Source organism: Rhinolophus hipposideros (assembly GCF_964194185.1).
Source record: "Rhinolophus hipposideros genome assembly, chromosome: 23".
NCBI lineage: Eukaryota > Metazoa > Chordata > Mammalia > Chiroptera > Rhinolophidae > Rhinolophus > Rhinolophus hipposideros.
This window is the reverse complement of record NC_138069.1, coordinates 34,383,203-34,403,852: the sequence shown is the minus strand read 5'-3', so window position 1 is coordinate 34,403,852 and position 20,650 is coordinate 34,383,203. Positions and strand designations below refer to the sequence as shown.

The 20,650-nt window shown below is 33.9% G+C and overlaps 1 long non-coding RNA gene across 1 annotated transcript in view; it reads right to left on the bottom strand.

Moving 5' to 3' along the window:
• Positions 1–11,189: 11,189 nt before the first annotated feature.
• The window catches only part of LOC308491771, a 299,348-nt gene continuing 289,887 nt past the window's right edge, over positions 11,190–20,650 (bottom strand). Inside the window, exon 3 of the long non-coding RNA XR_013992408.1 lies at positions 11,190–11,298. This is a non-coding gene — a long non-coding RNA (uncharacterized lncRNA). The remainder of the gene's footprint in view (positions 11,299–20,650) is intronic.

Below are 20,650 nucleotides of genomic sequence, written 5' to 3'. Positions count from 1 at the left end.
GAAGCCATAACATTTTATATACATTATTAATTTCTAATGTATTTTTTTATTTTTAAGGACCATGCATTTTATTTAAACACATCAAATTTCATTCAATTGAAGCCCTCTGCACAGACTTATAATCACTTATGAGGTCAAACTGGGTTCTTTTCACTATTGTCTAGGCCCTAGGTACTCAAAGAGTGGTTGTGTGACTAGCATCACCTGTGAGCCTGTTAGAAATGCAGTCTCAGGCCCCACATCAGACTTGTTGGTTGGCCTTTTCACAGGCTGCCTAGGAATTATTCCCATGCACATTCAATTTTGAGAAGTTCTGGTATAAGCCATATGCCGAACAAAAACAAATAGCAAAAAACTCTGTAAAATATCCTGGGATTTTCTTTTCTTAAATCATAAATATATTTAGAAATAATGAATTACCAAAACTTTCAGCCTTTTACTGGAAGCTTGGTATCATGTCCAGGCCTCTCAAATCCTTGATATGTTCATATGCCATTTCTATTGCTGTGAAAAGGCCTCTCTAGCAAGGGTGGACAAATTGGCCTGTGGGCCACCTTAGGCTCTAGACTGTTTTTATGTGGTCAGTGAGCTAAAAAAGTATAGCATATTCATGCAGTGGTTGAAAAAACAAGTAAAAAAAAAAAAAAAGAACACTTCATGACAAAAATTATACAAAATTCAAAATTTAGGTTCTACAAAGTTTTAGACAATTTACTTATTTTCTATGGCTACAATTACAGACTTGAGTAGTTAAAAAAGTGTGCATATGTCCCAGAAAAACACACAAATGAAAAAGTGGACCCCTGAGCTAACATAGATTTTTTATATATTTGTGGCATATAATACTCTTCAGTATGAAGACACTTTGTTGAATAAAATTATTAAATTTTCTTTGGAATTTTGGATAGGTGAATAGATAAACACAGAAATCAGAAATAATTTTATTTTGCTTTAAGATTAGTAAATGAGACGTTGCATATCATAAATCAACATCCTTAACATATCATACTGTTCAATTCTTAGGTTATTTTACAGGGACCTTTGGAATGATGTTTAAATTTACAGTCACAGCTTAGGAGGGTGATATGCTATGAAGTCACCCGATGGAAGCCAAAGATTCTTGTTTACTTGGGTTTCAAATTAGGATATCGCTCCTGTCACACATTTCTCAGAACCTCTGAAATCTCTGGTTTGGTGTGGGCTCTTTGATATTTCTTTTTACAGAGTCAACATCCCCAAAGTTCTCACTTCACCAGATATTTGACCAGTGGTAAAAACAAAAAAATCTCTTACAGGACATGGTCACAGAACTAAAATAGCAGAAACTGTTAGTGAGTAGCAAATGTCTATCACAAAGCCTATGAGATTTACTCCAAAGGAGAGAAAGAACAGCAATAATTCAGGCTATTATATTTAAATTACTGTAGTTGATTAGTAGATAGTCAACAACAGGAAATGGGGGAGAGAAAGAATGATTGCCACAATCTATGATTTAGGAAAAGGACAAAGGACCCGAAATTCTATGAAGGCATTACTATAATGTGGCAGCCCATAATGATGGCTATTCATAATGGGATCAAAAAAGAGATACTTATCTTAGTAATCTATGTTGAAAATAATAATAAAAAATATAGTAATATTTGACACATTTCAGAATGATTTCTATCAGAATGCTTAGTTTGCTGCTAAAGAGAGTTGCTCTACTTATCTGGAATATTTGAATATATGAATATTTTTGCAGAGTATGCTGGGTATGTGAGATATCACTGTTCTAAAACAATTATTAGAAATCACATGCCTATATTCATTTTAACCAGCAGAATCAGTGGCCAAAGAAAAGATGTTCTCCCATAGGAGAGAGAAGAACCTAGTGAGTCATGTAAACAAATGGTTTAAAAAATACTTTACATTTGCATTCAATTTTCATATTAAATATCATCACTGTGAATATTTATACAACTTGTAATCCACACTATAGAAAGCAAAAGTACGAAACAAGACCTATTTCAATATATGTGTGTGTGTGTGTGTGTGTGTGTGTGTGTGTGTATATATATATATATATACATACAATGAAAAGTTGCCAATGATCTCAACAGATGTAGATAAAGCTTTTGACAAATTCAACATCCATTTATTATTAAAAAAAAAAAAAAACCTCTTAAGAAAGTGAGTACAGATGGGACGTACTTCTATACAATAAAGGCTACATATGACAAACCCACAGCTAACATCATACTCAACAGTAAAAGCTGAAAGTTTTTTTTTTTTAAAATCAGGAGCAAGACAGGATGCCCACTCTTGTCACTTGTTTCAACATAGTATTGGAAGTCCTAGCCAGAGCAATTAGGAGGAGACAGAAAGAGTGAGAGAGAGAGAGAGGGAGGGATGGAGGGAGAAGGAGAGAGAGAGAGAGAGAGAGAATTCAAATTGGAAAGAAAGAAGTTAAACTGTCACTATTTGCACACAACATGATTTCATATATAGAAAACCCTAAAGACTCCACCAAAAATCTATTAGAATAAAGAAATTAACTAAAATTTGAGGATAGAAAATCAATATGCAAAAACCTGTTGCATTTTTATACACTAACAATAAAGTATCAGGAAAAAAAAATTATCCCATTTACAATTGCATCCAAAAGAATAAAATATCTAGAAACTAATTTAACCATGAAGGTGAAAGACCTGTTAAAAAAAAAACCTGTTAAACATTGATGAAAGAAATTACAGAACACACAAATAAATGGAAAGATATCCCATGCTCATGAACTGGAAGAATTAATATTGTTAAAATGTCCATATTACCCAAAGCAATCTATACTTCAAAGAAATCCCTATCGAAATGTCAATGGCATTTTTCACAGAAACAGAATAAGCAATCCTCAAATTTGTATGGAACCACAAAAGAGCTTGAATATCCAAAGCAATCCTGAAAAAGAAAAACAAAGTTGGAGATATCACACTCCCTGATCTCAAACTACATTATAAAGCTATACAATGAAAACAGTATGATATTGGCATGAACACAGACACACTGGAATAGAATACAGATTCCAAAAATATATCACACAGACATGGCCAATTAATTTATCAGAAAGGAGGCAAGAATCTGCAACGGCAACGGAGAGAGGACAGTCTCTTCAATAAATCTTGGGAAAACTGGACATGCACAAGCCAAAAAAAAAAAAAAAAAAAAAAACTAGACTACTATCTTACATCACAGAGGGGAAAAGAACAAAACTGAAACTAGAATAAGGACTTTAATGTAAGACCTGACACCATAAAACCAGAAAAAAATCACACGTGGTAAGCTCCTCGACAAGTGTTTGCGATGACTTTTCGGATCTGACTTCAAAAGCAAAGGCAACCGAAGCCAAAATGAGCAAGCAGGATATATCAAACTAAAAAGCTTCTGCACAGCAAAGTAAACCATCAATAAAATAAAAAGGCAGCCTACAGAATGGGAGAAAATATTTGCAAATCATGTATCCAATAGGGGGTTAATACCCAAAAATATAAAAAACAACTCATGCAACTCAATAGCAAACAGAAACATAAAACAAACAATTCAATTAAAAAGTGGGCAGAGGATCTGAATACATATTTTTCAAAAGAGGACATAGGTGTGTCCAGCAGGCACATGGAAAGATGTTCAACATCACCAATCATCAGGGCAATGTAAATCAAACCACAATGAGATAGCACCTCACACATTTTAGAATGGATATGACCAAATAGAAAAGAAACGACAACTGTCAATGATAATGTGAAGAAAATAGAACCTCATGCACTGTTGGAGGGAATGTAAATTGGTACAGACACTATGAAAAACAGTATGGAGGTCCCTCAAAATTTTTAAAATGGAGCTACCACATGGTTCAGCAATTCCACCACTAGGCATGTATCCAAGGAAAACAAAAAAACATTAAGTCAAAAATATGTATGCACCCCTGTAATCACTGCAGCATTAGTTACAACAACCAAGACTTTGAAACAACCCAAGTGCCCATCAGTGGGTGAATGGGTAAAGAAGATGTGGTTGCCACACACACACATGCCCTAAAATACTACTCAGCCATTAAAAAGAATGAAATTTTGCCATTTGCAAAATGAGAGTGGACGTTGATGGAATAATGCTAAAGTGAAATAAGACAGAGAAAGACATATACTGTGTGGTTTCATTTGTATGCAGAATCTAAAAAAAAAAAAGAACAAACATAATCAATCAAGAACAAACAAAACAAGCCAAAACTCATAGATATAGAGAATAGGACAGGGGTTGCTAGAGGAGAAGTATGGGGAAAACGGGTGCGAAGAGGGTCAAGAGTTACAAACTTCCAACTATAAAATAAGTAAGTCAGGAGGATGTAATGTACAGCACAGTGACTATAGTCGATAAAATTGTACCGCATATTTCAAAGTTGCCAAAAGAGTAAATACTAAAATTGTCACTACAAGGAAAAAAATGTCACTTTGTATAGTGACATATGGTAACTAGACATATTGTGATCATTTTGCAGTGTATACAAATATCAAATCATTTTGTTGTACACCTGGAACTAATAAAATGAGATATGTCAATTATACCTCCGTTAAAAAATACCCAGAATGCTTTCCACTCACCTATGGGGCCCTCAGGCATTTCTTAAGTAATGTGTAGTATATAGATATCTCATATTTATTCCAATAAATTGGTTTGAAATTCTGTAAAAGTGAATATCCCATTGCTCCCCTCTAAGAATAAAATATGCTGCATTGCGTTCCTGCAATGAGCACCATTTTAGCATTTGGCTAGGACTTCTTTCATGGGTTGCAACTTGGCTCATTCACCAGCCTGAAATGGGCTGATTTAAAATAGTCTGAGAAAGAAAAGGGAGAGAAAAGGCTAATTGTCGGCAAAAAGGTGTTAAGAATGAAATAAAAATATAGAAAATTAGGAGTTGAAGAGGTATCTTTTTCAACTGTTGCAGCCTACTGTCTGAGGACTTGTCCCAGTAATGTGTGAAGCTATGTGGTGTGGGTATCAAATTGTTTTATGCACAAAGGCAGTCTAGTGAGTGATAACTCCAATACCAGCTTTGACTTTAGTGGATTAGGTGCTAAGAGGAGTTAACAAAATTACCCAGAGCATTACGTCATATTCCTCCCACTTCTTGTGACAGAAGCTATTATTCCCCCTGGTGCTCTGCTGAAAATGAAGTAGTCAAGAAAGTGAGAGGGGTCAAAGAAGAATGAGAAAAAAGGGATCCTCATGGTTAGCCTTTGTACTCTGGAAAATTGAGGAGAGTTTTCCAGAAATCACAAGTGCCCATCTTAAAAGTGTACCTTAGTCATAGTTATAGTCTGGTGAAGATTTAATAAGATTATCCTTAAAACTTGCTACACGTATATTCAATCTTGGAATGCCATAAACATTTGAGATAAATAAGAAAATAAAAACGATTCCCATATGAAGACTACAGTTAACAATACTGTATTATATTTTTGAAATTTGCTAAAGGAATAGATCTTAGAATTTCTCATCACAAGAAAAAAATGTAAGTATCTGAAGTGATTGATGTTAACTAAACTTATTATGATAATTATTTAACAATATGTAAATACCAAATACTTGCTTTACACCTGTTTTAGGTGTTATACAATGCTATTTGTCAATTATATCTCAATAAAACTGGGAAAAAATTTAAAAAGAAAAAAATCAAATAAAAATGATTCCCTCCTTCTCTCTTTCCGTACTCCCTCCCTTCTTCCTTTCTTCCCTTCTTCTTCCTTCTGCTTATTCTTCCTTCCTTCTTTCTCCTTCACACTCTCCCTTTCTTTTTCCCTCCTTTCCTTCTTCTCTGCATACCAAGGCCAGGCATGGACCATCACTGGATATACAGATACATACAGATAGTACGTGACCTTAAGTAGAAAAACAGAAAGAAATTTAACAACGGCCAGTCTATAAGACCTGAAGAAGAAAAATCTTTCTACCTTAGAGTTATACAAATATTCTTATCAGCCGCTGATCTAGTATGTAAGTGTGAAACTGAAAGGGTTTAAGGTATCAAATAGTGGTTGAATAAATGCAAAAGCAGGCAAGTCAGGATGCTTCTCTCTTAACCACACAAACACAATAAGGTTAATTTCCATAAAGAAGTAAAGATAAAAAATTGCCAAGATAAAGATAAAAAATAAACAATATAAACAATTTAAAAATATCCACTGACCAAAATGGGATACAAAATTACTTAAAAGGGCATATCATGCCAACGGACTTAAATTCTCAAACAAGTGGCACTTGAATGTGAAGTTCTCCATCACTTTGCTGGCAAATTATTTGCTATTATGCAGCCCTGCCAATTACCTTCTAAATAAGAGAAGAGACCTCAAGGACTAAGCCCTTATTACATGAGGCAAATTGTTTCTGGATTTGCCTTCCACCATCTTAAACAAGTGCCTTAGAAAACAGCTACATTTTCTCCATCTAAGAACAGGCAGAAAGCAAATAGATTTCAAAGCAGAAAAGGGAGTGCTTCTAATAGAAATTTCCCTTGCAGGATGTAATATGCAGTTTCACCAGTGGTGAGCAAATAATATTTTCACCAATTCAACTGACGTCTATCCCTGTGGCAGAGAATATCCAGATGATATGTTTTGTTAATGGTCATTTTAGAAATACTCATATATACATATAAAACAGATGGAACCTTCTTGGATTTTCACTTATTAGTCAATGGTTTAACTCTCACCTGTTTTTGTGACTCACGATTTTTCTAATTTGTAAATTCATCACAATCTAATTTAAAGACTTGTTAAGTCAACAACAGCAACATTTTTCCCAAACGAATATGGCTTGTAAATCCATTTATAATATTATCACATTTTTTTGAGTATGAGATACATTTCACTATTTTTGTTTTTGTTGTTGTTAAATCTATTCAGATAGTGCTAGTCTTTCCATAAAATAGATGGTGTCATTTCACAGGGCAACTGAAAGTTTGCTAATATAAACATTCGATTGAGATCTGAAGGAGTCACACAATCTCATTCTCTAAACTAACAATTATTTTCTCTTTATAATCCCTAAAAAGGTATAACTATGGAAGGGATATCACTTCATCTAATGCTTAATAACTCAGACAGAGGTACATGATTGTCCTAACAAACATCTGAAGACAGAAACACCAAGCTTTTTTTCACATTTCACTCAGATATAATGCTTTATGTTTCTAGGGCTGGATAAAGACAAACAACGAAGGCACATTTTGACAATGCTCAGTAGAAAATGATAAAACATCGATCTCCTTTTTAGTCAACGACTTAACAATTGTGATTTTCATCATAAGCGAACACATTGAGCTTAAGAAATATATATATATATATATATATATATATATATATATATATATATATAACTAAAAGTTTTCTCTTTGAAATGAAAAGAAGGAAAAAGAACTAGTATATAACCTTACTTACAATATAAAACAATGGGAATATATATGAGAGAGTGGAGAAAGTGTAAAATGGTTTCAAGTATAATTGCTTAGAACCTGGGAAGAGAGGTGAAGTGAGGGCAGATGAAGGAACTCAAGCTTTTAAAGAAAAATTAAATATTTAGAGGAAATTTAGATTAACTTACTTGGGTTATTTTTAAGTTAGACCTTCAGTTTCAATTAAGGAGAACCTTGCACTCTTATTTTCAATCTAAAAAATAAAGCTGTATCTTCTGTAATTACGGTTTCTTCTTTATATACTGTGTACATGTGTGTGCATGTTAAAGAGAGTATAGGTAATATTGAGAGAAAAATGTCATAACTAATGCAAGAGGAAATGATTATTAGTGGGGATTCTGCAATACTCTCTCAGGAACATGCCCCAAAATAGCTTCAGGTTGATGGGAAATACTCCAACTGCCAGTGGGTTAACTGTTACTGACAGAAATGCCCTAGGGCAAGGCAAGTGATGAGCAGTGTAAGGAGTAGGCCGAACACGGTTCTGGACAAATGCATAGGTCCTCGTCCAATGTGCAAACTGCCCAGATGCATCCATGCACGTCTCCAAGCCTGTACCCAGAGCCCCGCCAAACTTGATCACCCACATGAGAGCACAGGCATCAAAGACTCTGGTGGATTGATTGACAGAAGAAGGGTCCTTGATAAATCCTGACACTGGGAATATCACCAAACAGAAATCTGTGGGTTTGGCTGCCTCATGCTTTAACATATCTACTTAAGTCATCTCTTGCTTTGATTCCCGATAAGCTCTCTGTTGTCTGTGAAATGAAAATGATTTAACACGTTCCTTAATGTTGTTGTGAAAAGCACAAAATACATTTTAACCATTAGTATTGTGGTGTTGTTTTCTGACAGTTCCTGGTAAACCATAGTGGGAAAACAGTAGAGTTCAAAAAATTTAATTACATTTAACAACTTTTCTGTTTCCCGGGGCTGATAATGATGGGTTGTGAATCCCTTTGTTTAATGCTTCTCTATGATAACGTCCCAGTCACAAAGGTAATTTATCTAATAAATTATTGATAAATACTCTTACATCATTTTAGACTTATTTTATGAACAGGACTTTAGGGATAATAAAACACTGGTAACAGTCTCATAGTGAGTTCACTGAGCTGATAACTACTAAAATTTGCCGGGAAGTATAAGCACGGGGTAAAATAATAAACATCAAGTTAGGGAAAATCCCAACACTCAAAGCAAACAGATATTGCTAAGACAATTTCGATATGACAATTCAACAAAGTAGTAGTTAAAAGAGAAGATAAATTTGCTTATCTAGTCAAAGAAACATTCTGAAGTGTTCTTTATGGGATGAAAATATATGGCAAAGTAACTGGCAACCATGTTAGGATTTTTTTGCTTTCCAATAGTATTTCCATAGCAAATGGAAAGGTTTCAGATATTTATGTCTCATCAAAAAAAAAAAAAAATCCTACTACTGCTCACCCCCCCCAAGAAGAGCACAAAATGGGGCAAGAAGATGAGAGGACAGAATCACACATCTATTAAGAAAACTTGAATGAAAGTTGAGTTTATATTCTGGACCCACTGCTTGTTAATTCTGCAGCCTTGGCAAATGATTTCTTTATCTCTTGAAGCCTTAGTTTTCTCATTGGTTGCATGTTAGAATACAGTAGTGGGTGCTTATATATGACCAGGGTTACTGTGGGGAATAAAGGCTATGGCACATGGTGAGCTAGTTCAATGTACAATCTGTTGCATGCTATATTAATCAGTGTTAGTTCTGTCTCTGTGCAGGATCAAATGGCACTTTCACTATGGTCTCAACATTTACGAAAAGTCCTCACTAAGAGCTATGGCGAAAAATAAGCTTAGGAAACAATGAGTTAAAGAATGTAAGAACGATATAAGGACTGTCAGTCTTTTGAGATACATCAGTTTCCAAGAATGTATCATAAACTTGGAAGAGATAAAAGATGTGGAGGACTTTCCAATGTTATTTGAAATCCCTTTGTAACTTAGCGGGGCTTATATGCCACAGAACAAACTGTGAAAATGTCATAACTTTTCTCGGTAGCCATCCAACTGGATGTCCCGAGTTGAGTCTCTCATCCCTTTAGTAGATATTTCAGAGTGATGTCAGAGTTACCTCCAAAACGACAGCTATTGATCTTATTTCCTATTAATTCAAAAACCTTCAGCTCTTCCTCATGATTGCAGAATAAATTCTACTAAACTCTTTAGCATGGCATTCAAATATTTTAATAGTATAGCTTTAACCTTTCCTTATCATCTCTTTTCCAAGCATACCGACATCCCTTGAAAGGAGTTTGTGTACATGGCTTCTCACATGATTTCCTACAAGGAATCCATGCTATTTCACCACCTGACAAAACGTACTCGTCTCTCAAGGTACAGTGCATCTGTCCACATCTCTGGAAAACTTTCCCAGTAGCATTTTCTTCTAAGATAGAACCTCTGAATTTCTATGCCATTCTTTTTCATGGTTTAACCAGAGTAATTTACTAAAGAGAATTATTATTATATTTGGTGCCTTAACCCATTTCCCCTATTTCTTATGAGTACAGAGAAAAAGTAGAATGTATCTTACCATCTTTTCATCTTCCAAAGCTAACGTGGTGTCTGGACCCTAGTAGGTCCTCAGAAAATGGCTTTGAAAAACTGAAAACATTGGAAAACTATATCAAAGCATAGACCCTGCTACTGTGGGTTATAAGAAATATTTCCATATATGGAAGAGAAAAATCTACTATGACTGCTCTACTAAAACAGAGATGTGCCTCAAGGCAGGTAACGGCAGGTATGCTTGCCTGCACATAGTGAGTGCAAGTCAGTCAAATTATGTCAGTTCCTCCTAAATCCAAAATGTATTTCTAGGTTCCCTGTCAGCAAGAGAATTGGGACAGTCACAGGTAACATGAATCACAGGAGCACTCAGTTCGTGTCTGTTGGGAAAACATGAGTATAACCTATATGTGGGCATTTCATAACCAGCTTTTATATTTAACAAGCACTATTGATTAAAATACTCTCAAATTGCAGGGGGAAAACGTACTATTCAATTCAAAGCTGAGAGTTGTTTTTTTTCATTACAGTAAAAATAAGCCTCATCTGATAAACCTAGCAACACTTACACACACAAAAATGATTTTTTTTTTCTTAAAGAGCAACTACATTGAAATGTTTTAAAATTAGATGGGTCAATGTTTTTAAATTGGATGGGCCTTCCAGAGCTTCCACCACAATCATGAAGAATATAAAGACTGATTTACAACAGTCAAATGTAAAACTATGGAACACAAAATTGATATGAATGCTGGAATTTGGCATTTTCAAGAAGAAGTAAATTTTAATACAAAGTTTTTGTACATGTCTTCATCTGAGTTCAAATGTTTCCTCAAAAGAGAATAAACAAATTGCAGACAAATATTTATGTCCAGAGATTCGTTAAATGAACATAATCCAGTTATTAGAGAATAAAGAAGAAACTGATGCTAGGAACCTTGTACATTTGCAAAAAAATTATATGTTTATTGTTTCAGTTTCTTGAGTCTGAAAGACAAACCAATGTGACCCGACGATGCTATGAAGAATTCATACAGCTGAAAAGAACTGTCCTGATACAGCTATTTTAAAGCAGTGCTTCCCAACTTTTTAATGAATCTTGAAAGAAAGGAATCAAATGAGATGCAGCTGGACTTACCTATTCTGAGGGCAAACTCACTGCCTGAAGTGTGAGTTCACTATGACTCAAGCAGAAAACTGGAGTCATCCGTGGCTTGCGTGTCAGAAGTTTGGAACCACCAGAAAGCCTAGAAATTAAAGGAGAGGAAGTCTCAGGAAAACAAACTCCAAGGAGGAAGCTCCCGATCTGAGTTTAAAGTCCTGCAAAACACTTGACTGATTCCTCAACAACATAGAAACAAGAGATATTCCAGGAAGCCCAATGAGAAGCTAAAAGCTAGAAGGCAATGCAATCTAAACAGATTTGTCAGTTGCTGCTCACCACAGGGGACACCAAGATCGAAATCCAAAAAACTACAAGGGCTGGATAAGGACACTGGAATTAACATTAAAACCACAGAAGGGTCAGCCACATTAAAAACAAGCACATAGATTGTCTGTATGTTAAAAAAATATATATATATGTAAGATATACTCTTCACAGTAAACATGAGAGCTGGTGTGGCTATGTGATATCTGATATTCAAATCCAGGGCTATTACAAGAAATAATGAGTCATTTCATAATGATTAAAAAAATCAGTTCACCAGGAGAACATGTAAGAATCATAAATACGGATGCACAAATAGTAGGTTTTCTAAATACATGAAGAAAAAAACAGACAGAATTAAAGGCAGAAATACACAAATCCACAACTGTCGTGCAGGGTGTCAGGCGGGGTCTCTGGTCCCTCTCCCCACATAAGAACGCAGGACACGGTAAGGCCAAAAATGAACACCCACGGAGCCATAGATAGGGGAGTCAAACCAATATTTTCTCGCTGGCGGCTGGGCTGGAGACACAGGAAGCAGGATCTACATAATCTGCAACCCACCGTCCTAACAGCAGTCCGCGCTTGCCAGCCACCATCTTCTTGCTAGCCCCCATTTTTTTCTTGATAGCGTAGCCACGGCAAGTTATATTAGTGGCCAATGGCATACGGGTTACAGCTGACGGCCAACTAGCCACAGCTGCTGGCCATCTGATCACAGTTGATGGCCATTTACTACGCGAGCCAGCACCTTTCTATGTGAGGCCGAGAGCCTGGAAACTGTTTTCTTGGGGCTTTGTCCCCACAACAACCTAGATGGAGATTTTAACATTATTTTTTTCAATCTCAATAAATGATAAAGCAAATCCATGCAAATCAGTAAGGATATAGAAAACACAGAGAACCTTGTGAAGAAGCTTGAGTTAATTGTCGTTTATAGGACCTTGTGCCCAACGACTGCAGAAAACATATTCATATCAAGTGCACATGGAAAGTTCATAAAGGAGTATCATGCCAAGGATCAAGTATCAATTTCAAAACTTGAACTCTATTATCACAACAGAATTAATTAAAAAATCAATAACAGTAAGACATCTAGAAAATTATTTAAAAATATTAAAATTAATCAACATATTTCTAAACCATCATGGGGTAAAAACACCACAAGACTATCACATGAAAATATCTTGAAGTGAATGAAAATTAAAAATATCAAAATTTGTGGGATGCAGCTATTGTGTTGCTTAGGAGAATTTTTATAGCATTAAATACATATCATGTAAAAAAGTTTAAAATTTATGAACTAAGCTTCCTCCTGATTATTAAAAGAAGAAACTGTTAACAATAAATGTAAGAGAGAAATCAATGAAGTAGAAAACAGAAAAAAAAAAAAAAAAACAACACACAAGAAAATGATCAAAGCCAAACATTGGTTCCTTGAAAATTACATAAAATAGTGATCTCCTTCGAAGACTACTCAAGAGGAAAAGAGATAAAACACAACCTAACAGTATCAAAAAATAGTTTTAAACAGACTCCATAGATATGAAAACCATGAAAGTGGAAATATTGTACATAATTTTGTGCCAATAAATTAGACCAAATGGCCAGACTGAAATACACAACTAACCAGAACTGACATAAGAGAAAATAGAAGCCCAAAGGACTCTACAATTATTAAATAAATTGAACTGTAATGAAGGAAAAAATATTCCCAGAAAGAAAAATATCTTCATCAATATGTTTTTTTAACTATGAATTTACCAAATACTTAAATCTAAAAAAAAGTTGGTCATCTTACACAAACTCACTGTATCTGACTAACACAGCTTGATACCAAAACCTAACAAAGATATTACACATAAAGCAAATTACAGCCCAAAATCGCTCATAAAGGTAGATAGAAAAATCATTAACACAATATTAGCATATGAAATCCAGCAATATATACAAAGATGATACATAATCACCAACTGGAATTCATCCTAGAAATGCAAGCTTTGTTTACCATTGAATAAACAATCCATATAATTTACCATATTAACAGAGTAAAGGAGAAAAACTCCATCTAAAATAAAAAGCAAGGCAAGAATGACTTGTGTTCAATATTGAGGCCTTAGCATGTGTGATAAGGCAATAAAAATAATTTAAGGCATAAATATTAAAAATGAAAAATAAAATCGAGGGTATTCATATATAACATGATTATTGTGGTGGAAAATTCTAAAAAAATTCTATAAAACAAACAGTTAATCTATTAAGGAACAAATTTAAAATGGTCATAAGGTGAAAGATCAGTATGCAAAATTAACTTATTTCTACTTAGTACTGGTAAACTGAAAAATAAGATTAAAACATGACTCAATGCAATTTACAATATTCTCAAAGAATTTAAACTGGTTAATAATATATTTAACAAAAGCAGGCAAAGCCTGAACCATGAAAAATAAAAAAAATATTGTTATGAGATATTTTAAAGATCTAAATAAAAAGATACACCGTTTTCATAAATTAAGACTCAATATTGTTACAAATCTTCACCGTATTTATCAATAAATATAATGTAATTCAAGTTAAATTCCTAAGAGTTCTATTTCTGGAAAAATTAACAAGTTGATTCCAAAATCTTTATGAAAGTTGAAATGATATAAAACAGCCAAACAAATTAAAAACAAAACAAAACAACAACCAAAAAACTAACTTTGTTCTAGAAATTACCATACAGTAATCAAGACATCAGTGTTAATATAAGGATAGACATATAAATCAAAGATAGGATAAAAATGTTCAGAAACAGTCTCATTGCTATATGGTCAATTAATTTTTTTAAAAAAAAAGCACCAATGCAATTCAGTGGGGAAAATATATTTTTATATAAATCATACAGGAACAAATAAGATAAATGTATTGGGAAAACGAGGTTCAATTTTTATTTTATGTCATGGACAAAAATTAACAAGAGATGGCTCATGGACCAAAAGGCAAACCTCAAATACGATGTTTCTAGAAGAAAACAAAGATTTTTATCAAACTAAATGACTTGGAAAACAAAGTTACTTTTTTTTTCTTTTTTTTTCAGTTTTTGGGAAAGCAACAATTTCTTAGAAAGGGAACAAAAAAAAAATACTAAATATAAAAAAACAGTGATAAAGTGAATTTCATTAAATGAAAAGATTCTGCTTATCAAGTTATCAAAACTGAGAAATGAAAAGGAAATCGATAGAGAGGGAATAAATATTTGTAACACACATGTACCTGACAAAGGACTTTTATCCAGAATGTATAAAGATTTCCTTTATACAACAGCCCCAATTAAAATAATGGGCAAAATACTTGAACAAGTCCTTCACAAAAGAAGCTATTTGGTACATTGTCAAGATAACAAGCACATGAAAAGGGGCTCAACATTATTAACCATCAAGGAAATACAAATTCACACACTCACATCTAAATGGCTAAAATTAAAAGGACTAACATCACCATATCTTGGTAAGGATCAGCTAGTACTCTAAATGCAATGTTGCTAGGAGTGTAAATTGGTACAACTTTTGAAAGCTGTGTGGCAGTTTCTTCTAAATTAAAAAAATATATATTCACACTACTATCCAGCTATTTTACTCTTAGGATTTTACCGGAAAAAGAAATGGAAATATGTGCCTATGGAGAGATTTGAATAGAATGTTCATAGGCTGAACCACAAAAGCAAAACCTGAAAGCAACACAAATGCCATCAGCAAGAGAATGGACAAATTAGATTGGGATATGTTCATACAAGAGTATCCGGGAAAACAGTTTTCCTAGCGACACACTCAACTTTTGGTTGAATTCCCAAAACATTATGTTAAGTGACAGAGCCAGACACAGATACTAAACACTGTATGATTTTATGAGAATGTCAAGAAAATATTTGATAGAAGCAGTGATAGAAATCAGATCAGTAGGTGTCTATGGAAATAACTCACTTAAAGGAAGTACTAGGGTATATTCTGGATAATTTGGAATATTCTATGTCTCGATTGGAGTGGTTGTTACACAGATGCATAGATTTATCAAGATTTATCTAATCACACACTTGAGATCTCTGAATTTCACTGTATGTAAGCTTCACCTCAATTAAAAAAGATTTCACCATGATATGGAATCGGCTTTAATAGAAAATTAAGTCCAGCTGCAGAAATACAAAATCACAGCTGTCTGCCGACTTTTGTAGACACTTTGCACAAATACACACACACACACACACACACACACACACACACACACACGCAAACAAATTCTTGAAACTCCCACGTTATCCAAAGAAAGTAATCATTTTTAAATAGGGGAGAGGAGAACGTGGTAATGATAACTTCTGAGATGTGTGAAAATTAGCATTTTTAATACTTTGTTTTTTTCCTGCACTTAAAATATTTACATTTAAAATGTTTTCTATGTGCTGCTAAATTTTGTTTACCTCATGAACAATGTTTTAAATACAGAGAACTAAGACTGGACAGCACTGATTTCATTAATTTGTATATTTCTTGGCCAGCTTTCACACCAGTTGATATTTAACATTTAAAATTAAAAGGGAAGCGGAAAAAATTAACTATCTCAGAAAAAATATGACAAAGATTTAGTTTTATTTGAAAAAATATGGGAAAATGTCAGAGCCATATTATTCATTTATAAATCAAAGGCATCATACTCCCATTTTTTTCTTCTCGTGAAATTAATAAAATCTGTGTTTGGCTCAAAAAATACTAATGAAGTAAGATTAGGAATTAGGCCATTTTCTTTCAGGAGTGTTGGCTGTAACAATGGTATCAGATATTTTATACTGGCAAGGCATTATTTCATATAAATGCATTTAGTAATAAATAAGTATCGCATGTTAGTTTTTACTTGGAAAGAAAAACATTCAAATTTGACCACGTGGACACCTTTCTTCTGTGGAAAATTGCAAGACAGGAAAAATTGCATGTATTTTCCTTTCTGGTGGACATTTTCCTTTACCTCACAACCTTAAATCCTACCAGAAATACTGCATGCTTCTTTGATGCTTATAGATATATTTCATATTCAGCAGGGAACAAAAACAATTAATGCTAAGATTATTAAAATTTCTCATTCCCTATTTTGAATTCAAGAAAGCTCGAGTCAAAAGGAAGGTGATACACTCTGCATGATCCTATTTCATGTTTCTTGGCATAACTGAGCCATTCTCACTTTTTTTGTCATATTTTAAATTTATACCTGATAAGTTGTAATGGTTAAATAGGTGTTACACACTCAAAAGTCTATAGCGTCAGGAAAAACTTAACATAAATGAAAGTCTGATTGTAAATAACAGCTTGGTGATGAAGATGGTGACTTGGAGAACATATTCTCTCTATGGACAGCAGCCAGCAGCTAGGCACAGTGCTTGTAGAAATCATGTATTTTCATAGGGGTAGACTATCCACATTTTAATGCAAACTCTTTGATGTTGAAAATAAAGATTCAAAGAAATTTAGATGGTATGCAAGCTAAAGAGAACCCACCTTCTGATCCCAAATTATCTGTGCAATACCAGATTACAACCTATGAAATAAAAGCACATTGCTTAATTTACCTCATTTGCAGGATATTAAGTGATGTTTTTTTTTACCACTTCCCTTTTCAATGACAAAAGAAAGAAAAAAAAGAAAGAAAGGAAGAAAGGAAGGCAGGAGGAAGGAAGGATGGAAGGAAGGGGAAAGAAAGAAGGGGAAGGAAGGAACGAAGGAAAGAAGAAAAGGAAGGAAGGAGGGGGGGAAGGAAGGAAGGAAGGAAGGAAGGAAGGAAGGAAGGAAGGAAGGAAGGAAGGAAGGAAGGAAGGAAGAAAGAAAGAAAGAAAGAAAGAAAGAAAGAAAGAAAGAAAGAAAGAAAGAAAGAAAGAAAGAAAGAAAGAAAGAAAGAAAGAAAGAAAGAAAGAAAGAAAGAAAGAAAACAAAAGACAGAGAGACAGTAAAGGAGTTCAGTTAATCATAAAACTATGATTAGGTCTTATACTCAAATCTTCAATTCTTAATATAGTGGCTTTTTCTCTAAATCATTGAGCTAGGCAGCCAATCTTCCAAAAGTGATGACCAATAGAAAGCAACTTCAGGTTAGGGAGCATAAGTAGCTCTAGGCAAAGTTTGTTTTCTTTCCCACTCTTTGCCTTTGGGCTCCATTTGCCTTTAGTCATTTAGTGTCACTATTTCTTCACCTTATTCATCCTGCACCAGACTCCATGGTTTAGAAATAAAAATAGCAAACAAAATCCCATGAAGAAATAAGGCACTTATGGTTATTGGGTATAATTTGAACTATAAAATGGAACACTAGAGAAAGGTCAATATTTCACCAAACCAATTTATATAATGTTTAAATTTAGGGCACCTATCTGCAGGCCAAGTGGGAGAGTGGAGTTGACAAAGGTTCGTAAAACCACCCAAAGTTATAAATGTTATACTTGTTCGGTGGCCACTATTGATTGCATTCTATTCTGGCACTGAGTGATGTTTAAGTAATTTGAGATAGATTATAAAAAGTTTCCTAAATCTACCCTGATTTTATTCCTTCCTTATAACCATTAAAATGAGAAGAGAAGAGAAGCAATAGTGGAGAATTTTGCATCATGACCCATTTGTATGTCAATTCCAAAGCATCGTAGCATCCTAACCTTAAGAAATAACATGTTAGTAATCACCTCTTCTTAGTTATTCTAATTTAGGGGGTTCTTAGAAAATTCTGAGATATGTAATGTACCAAGAAAAAGCGTGCTTTGCACATTTCATGTAACTGCTAACAATTGCTACTATAAAGATATATGATTCTGCATTTACTTCCACACTGGGAATTTTACTTTATGGTTTCTGGGACCTTTCAGTGGAATTCAATCCAACTATTAGGAAACATGTCTATTTTACTGCTACTTCTTCTTTGTGACTATGTATGGATCATTAGATCATTAGGGTCCCTGTTCCTGTACATATGGTGATGAAAAGAGCTATATGGTGTATTATAGCTGTCCAGTGAAGCCACATCTGTCTTTCTCTAGGATATGATCAAAAAAACTTAAATACAACAAATCATCCCTTTTTTCAAAGCTTTTAAGGAAAGGTATCACAAGGTGTCAAATGTGACTTGAGATAATTCATAAAAATTTCCAGGTATATTCTCACATTATCAAGTAACAGGTATATTCTCACCAGAATTTCTCCATTTGTATAGATTCACTTCGAAATAACTGTGGCTGGACTTTCCAGGCATTGCTTCGAAGTTAGAATGGAGAGACGTCAACGTAGCATCCGAGACACACACACACACACACACACACACACACACATCTTACCTAGTGTGTATAATATACAATTTTCCTATTTTGGCTTGGGTAAAAAAAAATAAATAAATAAATGTTACCAAGTTGAAGACCAGGAAGACTCAGAAGTTCACTTCTGAGCTCAGGAAAGAATGATGCAATATGTCAATATCTGTGTTTTGCTAATTTAATCATCTATGCGAGCCATAATTGCTACATTAATTACTTTCTGAAGCTGACATCCTTGGCTTCATGAAAATGTTATTTTTTCCACAAAAAGCCTTCCTTTTCTCTATCAAAGGTATTAAATGTAAACAAACCCTTTCTAACCAAGGACAAATGTGACTCAGGCTGATAATAACCTCAGACACAATCATTTGTTAAAAAACAGCAAATATATATTAAAAACAGAGAAAAAATAACACCTCTTCTTAAGCTCTTCGAATCCTCAAATTTAACAGGGAGTGAGTTCAGCAAAATAGAAACAAAACAGGAAATTAATCCTGTAAAAAGAAATCATCTCTTGATGTTGCAAACTATTAGAAAGTCTTAAGTTATCAGTTGAGACAGAGTGGATATTTCAGATTATGCCTATACCATTAACATTATTTTGCAATATTATTATTTTCGGTGTAATATGGACTCATTTACTACAACTGTGAAAGCAAATAATGTTTTCTAATGCAAGGTTAAAGGGTATTTCATATAGTAATTACATGATAAATGTTAATTCTCTCTATCTTTCCAAAGAAATAACCACACAATGTCTTATGTAGGAGTGAATGATAGGCCATGCTCCTTCTCTTTGATTTGTCAGTTTTTAATTCAAATGTTGAAAATCAACGCTTTTCAAGATTTCTTTATTTCTCAGAAATAACCCAAATATTATGAGTCAATTAGAAAGCACATACCAGGTACATATACTCTGCCTGACACTTTGCTAAGTATTAAAAAAGTAGACATAACAAAATGTGCCTGTTCCCTTAAGTAGTTTTCAATCTAGTTAGAAAGACAAAAGGCAACAAACAGTACAGGAGAAAATATAACTGAAGAGTCACAGCTGAATTTGAATGATGCCGTAAATTTACATCATGGGTTGTGTCACTTACCAAAGCAAATTGGTGTGCTACATTACTATTCACTGTTGTACCATTCATTTGTTTTCGTACTGTATTCTTTGGCACTGTTTATTCTCTTACTGGGGAGAAAACAATCTGAAGGCATTTGTGTGAACAGATTCACTGGATTGTCTAGGGAAGAAGGCAAGTAAATTTGTCTTACTTTTTTCATAGATTATTGATTAAATGGGGGGGGGAGCTTTTTTCTTCCACATGATGCTGTTGAAAATATTTCATAAATGATTCTGTTGACTTTCCTTCCTAAGAATAGTTTATAAAAAAAACATGAAGTATTAGACTTCAGGAAGTCTTTTAGTCTTAAAAAAACTCACATTAAAATTACAAAGCATATAGGAAAAATGGGGTTGGACACACCTTTCAACACAGAACAAGACAATTAACATAAATAATAATACACTTTATTTAAAGTACTGTACTTTGAAAAAGGATATGTTAAATTACTAAAATGTTAATAAACACTATTATAAGTAAAAGAATTTACATACAAAGATGTAGGTGATTTGATGAAAGAGAGATCTAACTGAAGGGTTGAAACAGCTAATTATAATTACAGAGATATAATGGAAATGTACAAAGATAGCGGAAGTACAATAGCGCTTCTACGAAAGAGGCTTTGAACAAACTGAAACAAGAGGAGCTGTGGTACATAGACAGTATGCAATTCCTTTGCTCCTCGCTTCATTCAGCTTTGTAAGTAAGCTCTGCAGTCAGTTACTGTGACTTGG